Genomic DNA, 11,496 nt, shown 5'->3' with positions numbered 1-11,496 from the left:
TTCCCCAGTGAAGCCATCCAGTCCTGTACTTTCGTTTGGAGGGAGTTTTTTTGATTACATATTCTATTTCACTTTTAGTGATCAGTCTGTTCAAAGTGTCTGTCTCCTCTTGACTCAGTATTGGAAAGCTTTCTGTTTCTACAAACTTGTCAACTTCTTCTGGGTTGTCCAACTTGTTGACACATAACGGCTCATAGTATTGTTTTATGATTTTTGTATTTCTGTGGTATCAGTTGTTATTTCTTTTCTTTCATTTTTTTTGAGGGTGTTTCTTCTTGATGAGCCTGGGTAGAGGTATGTTGATTTTGTTTATCTTTTCAAAAAACCATCTCTTGTTTCATTGATCTATTCTATGGTTATTTTGAACTCTATTTTATTTCATCTCTGATCTTTATTATTTCCTTCCTTCTGCTGACTTTAGGTATTTTTTGTGGGGGGGAGTACCAAATTACTTTATTTGAAGGAATGGTACTAAGGAAAGAACTTGTAGATATTTTGGTACAACTTATAGAAAAGGTAAAAGTAACCCAAATATGCAGGCACTGCATTGGTGACAAAGGAAGTCACCCCTCTTGCTATGGAAAGCCAACCTAGAGCTTAGCTCTTGTTATCAGTGTTTCCCAGGGTGTGCTTGTCAAAGAAATACTTTGCCATGCCACATTTGGTGGCCCCCATCTTATGCAAGTTGTTAACATGGTCACCTAATTCTTTGATGGATTTCACCTGCTCCTTCAGGTAATGAGTCTCAATTAAGTCACACAAATGGTGGTCATTTTTGTCAGTGTCTAGCTTGTGCAGTTCCAGTAGCGACTGATTCACACTTTTTTCCAAGTGTAGTGCACATTCCATTGCATGCAGCCCATTCTCCAAGTCATCATGGTCTGGTTTCTTGATATGCTGAAAGAAGATTTCGCCACCCAGTTGGTTCTGCAGCTTCATCAGTTTCTCAGCATGTTCCCTCTCCTCAAGAGATTGGAGAAGAAAGCATTTGGTGAAGTTCTTCAAAGTCACATCATCACAGTCAAAATAGTATGACATGGACAGGAAGACGTAGGAGGTATAGAGCTCCACGTTGATCTGGCAGTTGATGGTGGCCTCTGAGTCCTGGTGGTTGTTCTGATGCACCTGCGAGGGGAACATGGTTATCATGGTGGGTGGCTGAGGAGAGGCAGTGTTGGCGGTGATGATGGTGGCTGTGCAGCACTGGAGTGGCAGCGGGGACCTTGGGGCAGTTGGAGTGTGCTGCGAGGTGGTGGCGAGAGCTAGCCCTGTTCTGTCCAAGCAATGTTGAAGTAGGAAACCGTGGCAATTCTCTGTGAAGACTGTGGCTGACTTTAGGTTTTATTTGTTCTCCTTTTTCTAAGTCTTTTATGTAGTACCTTGGGTTGCTCATTTGAGATTTTTCTTGTTTTTTGATGAAGACCACTATGTATCTTTTGATGAAGACCACTAAGTATCACTATGAATTTCATACTTAGAATTGCTTTTGCTGCATCCCATGGGTTTTGTGAGGTTCTGTTTTCATTTTCATGTGTCTTGAGGTATTTTATGATTTCTTCTTTGATTCCATGGTTGTCTCATTGGATTTTCAGTAACATGCTGTTTAGTCCCTAAGTGTTTACTATTTTCCCATTTTTCTTAGAGTGGTTGATTTCTGGTTTCATATCACTGTGGTCAGAAAAGATACGTGAAGTAATTTCTATCCTCATAAATTTGTTAGAGGCTTGTTTTCTGACCTACTCTGTGGTGCATCCAAGAAAACATCCCATGCATACTTGAAAAGAATGTGCATTCTGTTCTTTTTGGATGTAGTGCCCTATAGATATCCATTAAGTTCAACTGGTCTATTGTGTCATTTAGAACCTCTGTCACCTTATTGATTTTCTGTCTGGATGATCTGTCCAATGATGTCAATGGGATGATAAAGATTCCTACTATTATTGAATTATTGTCCATATCTCCTTTATTTATTTATTTATTTATTTATTTATTTATTTATTTATTTTTGGTTATCCTTTTAAATTATTTTTTTAACATTTTTATTGGAGTATAATTGCTTTACAATGGTGTGTTAGTTTCTGCTTTACAACAAAGTGAATCAGCTATACGTATACATATATCTCCATATCTCCTCTCTTTTGTGTCTCCCTCCCACCCTCCCTATCCCACCCCTCTAGGTGGTCAGAAAGCACCAAGCTGATCTCCCTGTTCTATGTGTCTGCTTTCCACTAGCTATCTATTTTACATTTGGTAGTGTATATATGTCCATGCTACTCTCTCACTTCATCCCAGCTTACACTTCCCCCTCTCCATGTCCTCAAGTCCATTCTCTACATCTACGTCTTTATTACTGTTCTGCCCCTAGGTTCTTCAGAAACATTTTTTTTTTACATTCCATATATATGTGTTAGCATACGGTATTTGTTTTCTCTTTCTGACTTACTTCACTCTGTATGACATACTCTAGGTCCATCCACCTCTCTACAAATGATTCAATTTTGTTTCTTTTTATGACTGAGTAATATTCCATTGTATATATGTGCCATATCTTCTTTATCCATTCATCTGTTGATGGACACTTAGGTTACTTCCATGTCCTGGCTATTGTAAATAGAGTTGTAATGAACATTGTGGTACATGACTCATTTGAAATATGGTTTTCTCAGGGTATATGTCCAGTAGTGGGATTGCTGGGTCATATGGTAGTTCTACTGCTTGTTCTTTAAAGAACCTGCATACTGTTCTCCATAGCGGCTGTACCAATTTACATTCCCACAAACAGTGCAAGAGGGTTCCCTTTTTCCACACTCTCTCCAGCATTTATAGTTTGTAGATTTTTTGATGATGGCCATTCAGAGTGGTGTGAGGTGATACCTCATTGTGGTTTGGATTTGCATTTCTCTAATGATTAGTGATGTTGAGCATCCTTTCATGGGTTTGTTGGCCATCTGTATGTCTTCTTTGGAGAAATGTCTCTTTAGATTCTCTGCCCATTTTTGGATTGGGTCATTTGTTTTTTTGATATTGAGCTGCATAAGCTACTTGTACATTTTGGAGATTAATCTTTTGTCAGTTGCTTCATTTTCAAATATTTTCTCCCATTCTGAGGGTTGTTTTTTGTCCCGTTTATGTTGTCCTTTGCTGTGCAAAAGCTTTTAAGTTTCATTAGGTTCCATTTGTTTATTTTTGGTTTTATTTCTATTTCTCTAGGAGGTGGATCAAAAAGGATCTTCCTGTGATTTATGTCATAGAGTGCTCTGCCTGTGTTTTCCTCTAGGAGTTTTATAGTCTTACATTTAGGTCTTTAATCCATTTTAAGTTCATTTTTTGTGTATGGTGTTAGGGAGTGTTTTAATTTCATTATTTTACATGTAGCTGTCCAGTTTTCCCAGCACCACTAATTGAAGAGGCTGTCTTCTCTCCATTGTATATTCTTGCCACCTTTATCAAAAATTAGGGGACCATATGTGTGTGGGTTTATCTATGAGCTTTCTCTCCTGTTCCATTGATCTATATTTCTGTTTTTGTGCCAGTACCATACTGTCTTGATGACTGTAGCTTTGTAGTATAGTCTGAAGTCTGGGACTCTGATTCCTCCAGCTCCGTTTTTCTTTCTTAAGATTGCTTTGGCTATTCTGGGTCTTTTGTGTTTCCATACAAATTGTGAAATTTTTTGTTCTGGTTCTGTGGAAAATGGCATTGGTAGTTTGATAGTGATTGAATTTGTAGATTGCTTTGGGTAGTATAGTCATTTTCAGAATGTTGATTCTTCCAATCCAAGAACATGGTATATCTCTCCATCTGCTTGTATCATCTTTAATTTCTTTCATCAGTGTCTTATAATTAACTGCATACAGGTCTTTTGTCTCCTTAGGTATGTTTATTCCTAGGCATTTTATTCTTTCTTTTTCAATGGTAAATAGTAGTGTTTCCTTAATTTCCCTTTCAGATTTTTCATCATTAGTGTATAGGAATGCAAGAAATTTCTGTGCATTAATTTTGTATCCTGCTAGTTTACCAAATTCATTGATTAACTCTAGTAGTTTTCTAGCACATCTTTAGGATTCTCTATGGATAATATCATGTCACCTGCAAACAGTGACAGTTTTAATTCTTCTTTTCTGTTCTGGATTCCTTCTATATCTTTTTCTTCTGTGATTGCTATGGCTAAAACTTCCAAAACTATGTTGAATAATAATGGTGAGAGTGGGCAACCTTGTCTTGTTCCTGATCTTTTTGGAAATGTTTTCAGTTTGCACCACTGAGAATCATGTTGACTGTGTGTTTGTCATTTTTGGCCTTTATTATGTTGAGGTAAGTTCTCTCTATGCCTACTTTCTGGATAGTTTTTTATCATAAATGGGTATTGAATATTGTTGAAAGCTTTTTCTGCATCATTGAGATGATGGTGTTGTTTTTCTCTGTCAGTTTGTTAATATGGTTTATCACATTGATTGATTTGCGTATATTGAAGAATCCTTGCATTCCTGGGATAAACCCCACTTGATCATGGTGTGTAATCCTTTTAATGTGCTATTAGATTATTTTTGCTAGTACTTTCCTGAGGATTTTTACATGTATGTTCATCAGTGATATTGGCCTGTAGTTTTCTTTCTTTGTGACATCTTTGTCTGATTTTGGTGTCAGGGTGATGGTGGCCTTGTATAATGAGTTTGGGAGTGTTCCTCTCTCTTTTATATTTTGATAGAGTTTGAGAAGGGTGGGTGTTAGTTGTTCTCTAAGTGTTTGGTAGAATTCACCTGTGAAGCCATCTGGTCCTGGGATTTTGTTTGTTGGAATATTTTTAATCACAGTCTCAATTTCAGTGCTTGTGATTGATCTGTTTATATTTTCTGTTTCTTCCTGGTTCAGTCTCAGAACTTTGTTCTTTTCTAAGAATTAGTCCATCTTTTCCAGGTTGTCCATTTTATTGGTATAGAGTTGCTTGTAGTAATCTTTCATGATCCTTTGTATTTCTTCAGTGTCAGTTGTTACATCTCTTTTTTCATTTCTAATTATATTGATTTGAGTCTTCTCCCTTTTTTTTCTTCGTAAGTCTGGTTAATGGTTTATCAATTTTGTCTTCTCAAAGAAGCAGCTTTTAGTTTTATTGATCTTTGCTTTTGTTTCCTTCATTTCTTTTTCATTTATTTCTGATCTGGTCTTTATGATTTCTTTCCTTTTGCTAAATTTGGAGATTTTTTGCTCTTCTTTTTCTAATTGTTTTAGGTGTAAGTTTAGGTTGTTTATTTGAGCTGTTTCTTGTTTATTGAGGTAGGATTGTATTGCTATAAACTTCCCTCTTAGAACTGCTTTTGCTGCATCCCATATGTTTTCGGTTGTTGTGTCTTCATTGTCATTTGTTTCCAGAGACTTTTTGATTTCCTCTTTGATTTCTTCAGTGATCTCTTGGTTATTTAGTAGTATTGTTCAGTATTGTTCAGCCTCCATGTGTTTGTATTTTTTACAGATTTTTTTCCATAATTGATATCTAGTCTCATAGTGTTGTGGTTGGAAAAGATACTTGGTACTATTTCTTGTGTTTTTTTTTTCTTCATTTTTAAACAAAATTCACATTTTATTTAGGTTGAAGTAAACTATACAAAATTGATTTTCTTCACCAAAAATAACAGCAATATTTTCTGTATTATTCCTAGATAAACCATAAAACACTTATTTTTGTAGGTTTTCTAGGTTTTGGTTGTAAATCAAGATGAGGCAGTATATACAGTCATGGAAAAAGGCAAAAGAAAACAGACAAATCAGTTGTTAAAATCCATGGCTTGTGATCCTGTCTTGACCATGAAACAGAAGTGTTCAAAATATACCTGTCAAAAAGCTTATGAAGATCTAGGCTCCATAAAGGAATGTAAGCAGCAACAATCAGATGTGGAACAACAATGGCAGGCTCTTCCATTCAAATTTAACTATAACTTATTCCTTCAACTTCATTTGATAAAAACAAAATCTACACTGAAATCCTTGTTTGGCAAGCTCAGACGTTTGTCTCAGAGTCTGATAATTTTCTTAACGGTCCCTTACAGGTATTTAACAGCATACTTAAAACTCCTACTATTCAAAGGTCAGTCATGAGTTTCATTGTAATGTTTTATAAAATGTATTCCTTCCTCCTGTACCTCCTCAAAATTTATTTCTTCAAAGAACTGATAACTCACTATCTGACAGTTGGATCCACAGTGATTAATGTTATGTCTAAAATGACTTAACTTATACAGTTCCAAAATGCCATTAGCAGAGATCACAGAGCGTAATATGGTACTTTCAATGCTATCTTCTGAAAGAACAGTTAGGTCTCCAAAGCATGGGACTTCAAATGGGTCATTTAGACAGGCAGATTATCAATGACTAATGTCTCAATGGGAAGCCTACAGGTCAAGATATTCAGTGATTAAGTGGCCTACGTACACCTTACAACTTTTCTGTAAGATATTTTCAAATTTCTTACAGATTTTTTTCAAATATCAAATATAAGAGAACGCCTATTTTAAAAGTCTCTTAGGTATTTTCAATGGTTTCTGAATTACCTGTAGGAAGCTCTGACTTACTTGTATATAGTTTTATATATGTATCCACCATTAAATACAAATGTTGTTTTATATCAAATTTTATGTTAAGGAAAGCTAAGTTACTTGACCTTTGGTCTGTCAAAGTATTCCTCGGGTATGCTTTGAGACACTTTTGCCCATTTTCATAGCGTTGGTTCTCAACCTTCATCAGAGGAAGAATACATAGGACCTTCAGCAATGCATAAACATTAGGAAAAATCTTGATGTCTGGCAGATGAAGGGCTTCATAAAATAGTGGATAGAAGTTCTATATCTTTCCCTCTGTGTTTCCACTTGATTCCGCAACAATGCAGCTCAGCAGAGCATGTGTCAGGATTAGGTAAATCACTGTTGTACATGTCAGCATGATGCTCCTCTGACGTATTGAATTTGAGCTGTTCCATGACAGAGAGTATCAGAGATAAGCATTTAAGAGCTCTGAGGTGCTGTTCTGAGGATATACCTTTCAGTTCCTGAATAATGTGTTCCACTGTTGGAACACTTAGAGTTTCTTTTTTGGTGTTGTTGTTGTTGTTGTTGTTTTTAAACATCTTTATTGGGGTATAATTGCTTTACAATGGTGTGTTAGTTTCTGCTTTATAACAAAGTGAATCAGTCATACATAAGCATATGTTCCCATATGTCTTCCCTCTTGCATCTCCCTCCCTCCCACCCTCCCTATCCCACCCCTCTAGGCTGTCACAAAGCACCGAGCCAATATCCCTGTGCCATGCAGCTGCTTCCCACTAGCTATCTACCTTACTACGTTTGTTAGTGTGTATATGTCCATGACTCTCTCGCCCTGTCACAGTTCACACTTCCCCCTCCTCATAACCTCAAGTCCGTTCTCTAGGAGGTCTGCGTCTTTATTACTGCCTTACCCCTAGGTTCTTCATGACATTTTTTTTCTTAAATTCCATATATATGTGTTAGCATACGGTATTTGTCTTTTTCTTTCTGACTTACTTCACTCTGTACGACAGACTCTAGTTCTATCCACCTCATTACAAATAACTCAATTTCGTTTCTTTTTATGGCTGAGTAATATTCCATCGTATATATGTGCCACATCTTCTTTATCCATTCATCCGATGATGGGCACTTAGGTTGTTTCCATCTCCAGCCTATTGTAAATAGAGCTGCAATGAACATTTTGGTACATGACTCTTTTTGAATTTTGGTTTTCTCAGGGTATATGCCCAGTAGTGGGATTGCTGGGTCATATGGTAGTTCTATTTGCAGTTTTTTAAGGAACCTCCATACTGTTCTCCATAGTGGCTGAACCAATTCACATTCCCACCAGCAGTGCAAGAGTGTTCCCTTTTCTCCACACCCTCTCCAGCATTTATTGTTTCTAGATTTTTTGATGATGGCCATTCTGACTGGTGTGAGATGATATCTCATTGTACTTTTGATTTGCATTTCTCTAATGATTAATGATGTTGAGCATTCTTTCATGTGTTTGTTGGCAGTCTGTATATCTTCTTTGGAGAAATGTCTATTTAGGTCTTCTGCCCATTTTTGGATTGGGTTGTTTGTTTTTTTGTTATTGAGCTGCATGAGCTGCTTGTAAGTTTTGGAGATTAATCCTTTGTTGGTTGCTTCATTTGCAAATATTTTCTCCCATTCTGAGGGTTGTCTTTTGGTCTTGTTTATGGTTTCCTTTGCTGGGCAAAAGCTTTGAAGTTTCATTAGGTCCCATTTGTTTATTTTTGTTTTTATTACCATTTCTCTAGGAGGTGGGTCAGAAAGGATCTTGCTGTGATTTATGTCATAGAGTGTTCTGCCTATGTTTTCCTCTAAGAGTTTGATAGTTTCTGGCCTTACATTTAGGTCTTTAATCCATTTTGAGCTTATTTTTGTGTATGATGTTAGGGAGTGATCTAATCTCATAATTTTACATGTATCTGTCCAGTTTTCCCAGCACCACTTATTGAAGAGGCTGTCCTTTCTCCACTGTACATTCCTGCCACCTCTATCAAAGATAAGGTGTCCATATGTGCGTGGGTTTATCTCTGGGCTTTCTATCCTGTTCCATTGATCTATCTTTCTGTTTTTGTGCCAATACCATACTGTCTTGATTACTGTAGCTTTGTAGTATAGTCTGAAGTCAGGGAACCTGATTCCTCCAGTTCCTTTTTTCGTTCTCAAGACTGCTTTGGCTATTCGGGGTCTTTTGTGTTTCCATTAGAGTTTCTTTATAGTAACTCTCAGAGGTTAGGTGAGATTCCATGTTACTGTGTGGAGCCCTGTGAAATTTCCCTGGGAATTTCATCTGAATATCAAGTTTGGTTGCCAAATGTGTGGCTTCCTCAAACCAAAATTCATGATAAACTTCGATATTTTCCATCACTTCATTTAGTGAATGCAGCACTGCAGTCAAACTACTGGCTGCAAAGAAGACATCAGAAGTTTGCCCCTGAAGATTTTTCTCAAAGTCTCTTGTAAAAGATAGAACATTTTTAAAACCAACAGTGGTATTGATTAAATCAAAATCTGTTACCACACTACAGAGTACAAATGGTCGGCCAGCTATACAGTTATTCCATCTAACATGTGTCATTATTTATACCATCTAAACATAAAACAAGTGCTTGTAGGAGGTCCACTAAGATTTCAAAAGCATCATGCCTGCCTGTCCACTAGAAATGGCAAATTTCCTTCAGTACTTTGCCCCTTTCTTCACTGTTTTGAAATAGGACAGAAATTACATTGTCAAGCTCTAAAAGCAGTTGTGGTGATTGATGGAGAAAACAACAAACTTCCTCAATTGTTCCTAATGCGACAGATACTCCCATAACAGACACTGATAATTCCAACAACATATTTAAGGCACAGGAAGAGCAGAGTGTGTAGATAGCTTGGGGATACTTCTCTAAAAGTCTAGAAGCAACAACTTTCATTTTGGAAGAAAATCCACTGAACACAATCTAAGCCTGGCCACGACAGTACTCCATGTTTAATCTCCACTTCTCAGTTATTGTAGTGTGAAATTTCACGGCCAAAATTTCTGCATCAGCTTCATAAGGCAGGAAGCCCACAAATTCCTCTCTCAGGTAGTGAGCTTCATCAACAAACCTCACCAACAAAGGCAGGTGCTCTTCCCCTGCTATGTCTGCCACGTCGTCAGTGATGATGGAAAAGAAGTGAGAGTCTCTCACTTACCTGAGAGTTTCTTCCCAAATGCAGCTCTCACAGATCTCTAGCATCTGTTTCTTCTGTGTTTTCGAACAGAACAATGTGTTCACTCCTGTTGATTCAAAGCGCTTTCTCAGGTCCTCTTCACCAGAATTGATCTGGCACTCCAGCAGTGCTTGAAAGTTATCAGGAGTAAAGAGACCTTCTGGGACTTCAGAAGCTTCAAGTCCATCCAGAGGTATGTTCTGTTTTCCCATAAGAATCAAAATTTCAAATAAAGATTTTAAGTATTCTTTGTTTTCCTTCTCTTCAAGGGTTAAAGGTAAAATGTCTTCATCCTGCTCTTCACCCCCTTCGTCTGCATTGCTGTTGTTTATTTCCTTATGTTTTGGTCCCTCTTCAGAAGTTTCATCAATTTTTTTCTGTTTCAGTGTCCTGATTTGATCTTAACTCAATTCTTTTATTCATTTTCTGTGTCTACCGTGTGGATTTTTCAAATGGCTGGTAAGATCAAATATTGTTGGTATCGCATTATCTCAAAGAACTCTCCTATAAGGACTAGTTCTACAGATCACAGAAGTCTCAAACTGTTTGTCACAATATTGATAATGTTTATTTAGTTGATCAGGTGTTTTATCTTTGAAGTCTGCTCTCCTACAATTCTCCACCCACTTCAGGCATCTGGCTGGATCCTGTGGGAACCTGAAAAAGGCCAGGTCAAACTGCGTGCTCTTCTGTATGCTGTTGGGGGCCACACAGAAGATCAGCATCATCATCTGCCCGCTGGCCAGCCCAACCCTCCCCTCCCCACCTCCTCAGGGAAGCCCACCCGCCTGTCAGGGCCAGGGAACTTGATACGATTTCAATTATCTAAAATTTACCAAGGCTGGATTTGTGACCTAAGATACGATCTATCCTGGAGAATGTTCCATGAGGACTTGAGAAGAATGTGTATTCTGTTGTTTTTGGATAGAATGTCCTATAAAAATCAATTAAATCCATCTTGTTTAAGGTATCATTTAAAGCTTGTGTTTCCTTTTTTATTTTCATTTCGGATGATTTGTCCATGGGTGAAAGTGGGGTGTTAAAGCCGCCTACTATGATTGAGTTACTGTCGATTTCCCCTTTTATGACTGTTAACATTTGCCTTATGTTTTGAGGTGCTCCTATGTTGCGTGCATAAATATTTACAATTGTTATATCTTCTTCTTGGATTGATCCCCTGATCCTTAGGTAGTGTCCTTCTTTGTCTCTTGTAATAGTCTTTACTTTAAAGTCTACTTTTTCTGATAGGAGAATTGCTACTCCAGATTTCTTTTGATATCCATTTGCATGGAATATCTTTTCCATTCCCTCACTTTCAGTCTGTATGTGTCCCTAGGTCTGAAATGGGTCTCTTGTATACAGTATATATACGGGTCTTATTTTTATCTCCATTCAGCCAGTCTGTGTCTTTTGGTTGGAGCATTTAATTCATTTACATTTAAGGTAACTAGTGATATGCATGTTCCTATTCCCATTTTCTTAATTGTTTTGGGTTTGTTACTGTAGATCTCTTTTCCTTCTCTTGTGTTTCCTGCCTATAGAAGTTCCTTTAGCATTTGTTGTAAACCTGGTTTGGTGGTGCTGAATTCTCTTAGCTTTTGCTTTTCTGTAAAGGTTTTAATTTCTCTGTCATATCTGAATGAGATCCTTGCTGGGTAGAGTAATCTTGGTTGTAGGTTTCTCCCTTTCATCACTTTAAATATTTCCTGCCAGTCCCTTCTGGCTTGCAGAGTTTCTGCTGAAAAAT

The 11,496-nt window shown here is 37.3% G+C and overlaps 2 pseudogenes; both read right to left on the bottom strand.

The window, feature by feature from the left end:
• Positions 1–597: 597 nt before the first annotated feature.
• On the bottom strand, positions 598–1,149 carry LOC115849189 (ferritin heavy chain pseudogene; annotated as a pseudogene).
• A 5,367-nt stretch (positions 1,150–6,516) lies between these two features.
• Positions 6,517–10,474, bottom strand: LOC115849190 (52 kDa repressor of the inhibitor of the protein kinase-like; annotated as a pseudogene).
• Between the last annotated feature and the right edge of the window lie 1,022 nt (positions 10,475–11,496).

The sequence above is a fragment of the Globicephala melas genome, chromosome X, assembly GCF_963455315.2.
Source record: "Globicephala melas chromosome X, mGloMel1.2, whole genome shotgun sequence".
Taxonomy (NCBI): domain Eukaryota; kingdom Metazoa; phylum Chordata; class Mammalia; order Artiodactyla; family Delphinidae; genus Globicephala; species Globicephala melas.
Note: the sequence above shows the minus strand (reverse complement) of the source record. Positions and strands in the feature narration are given on the sequence as shown.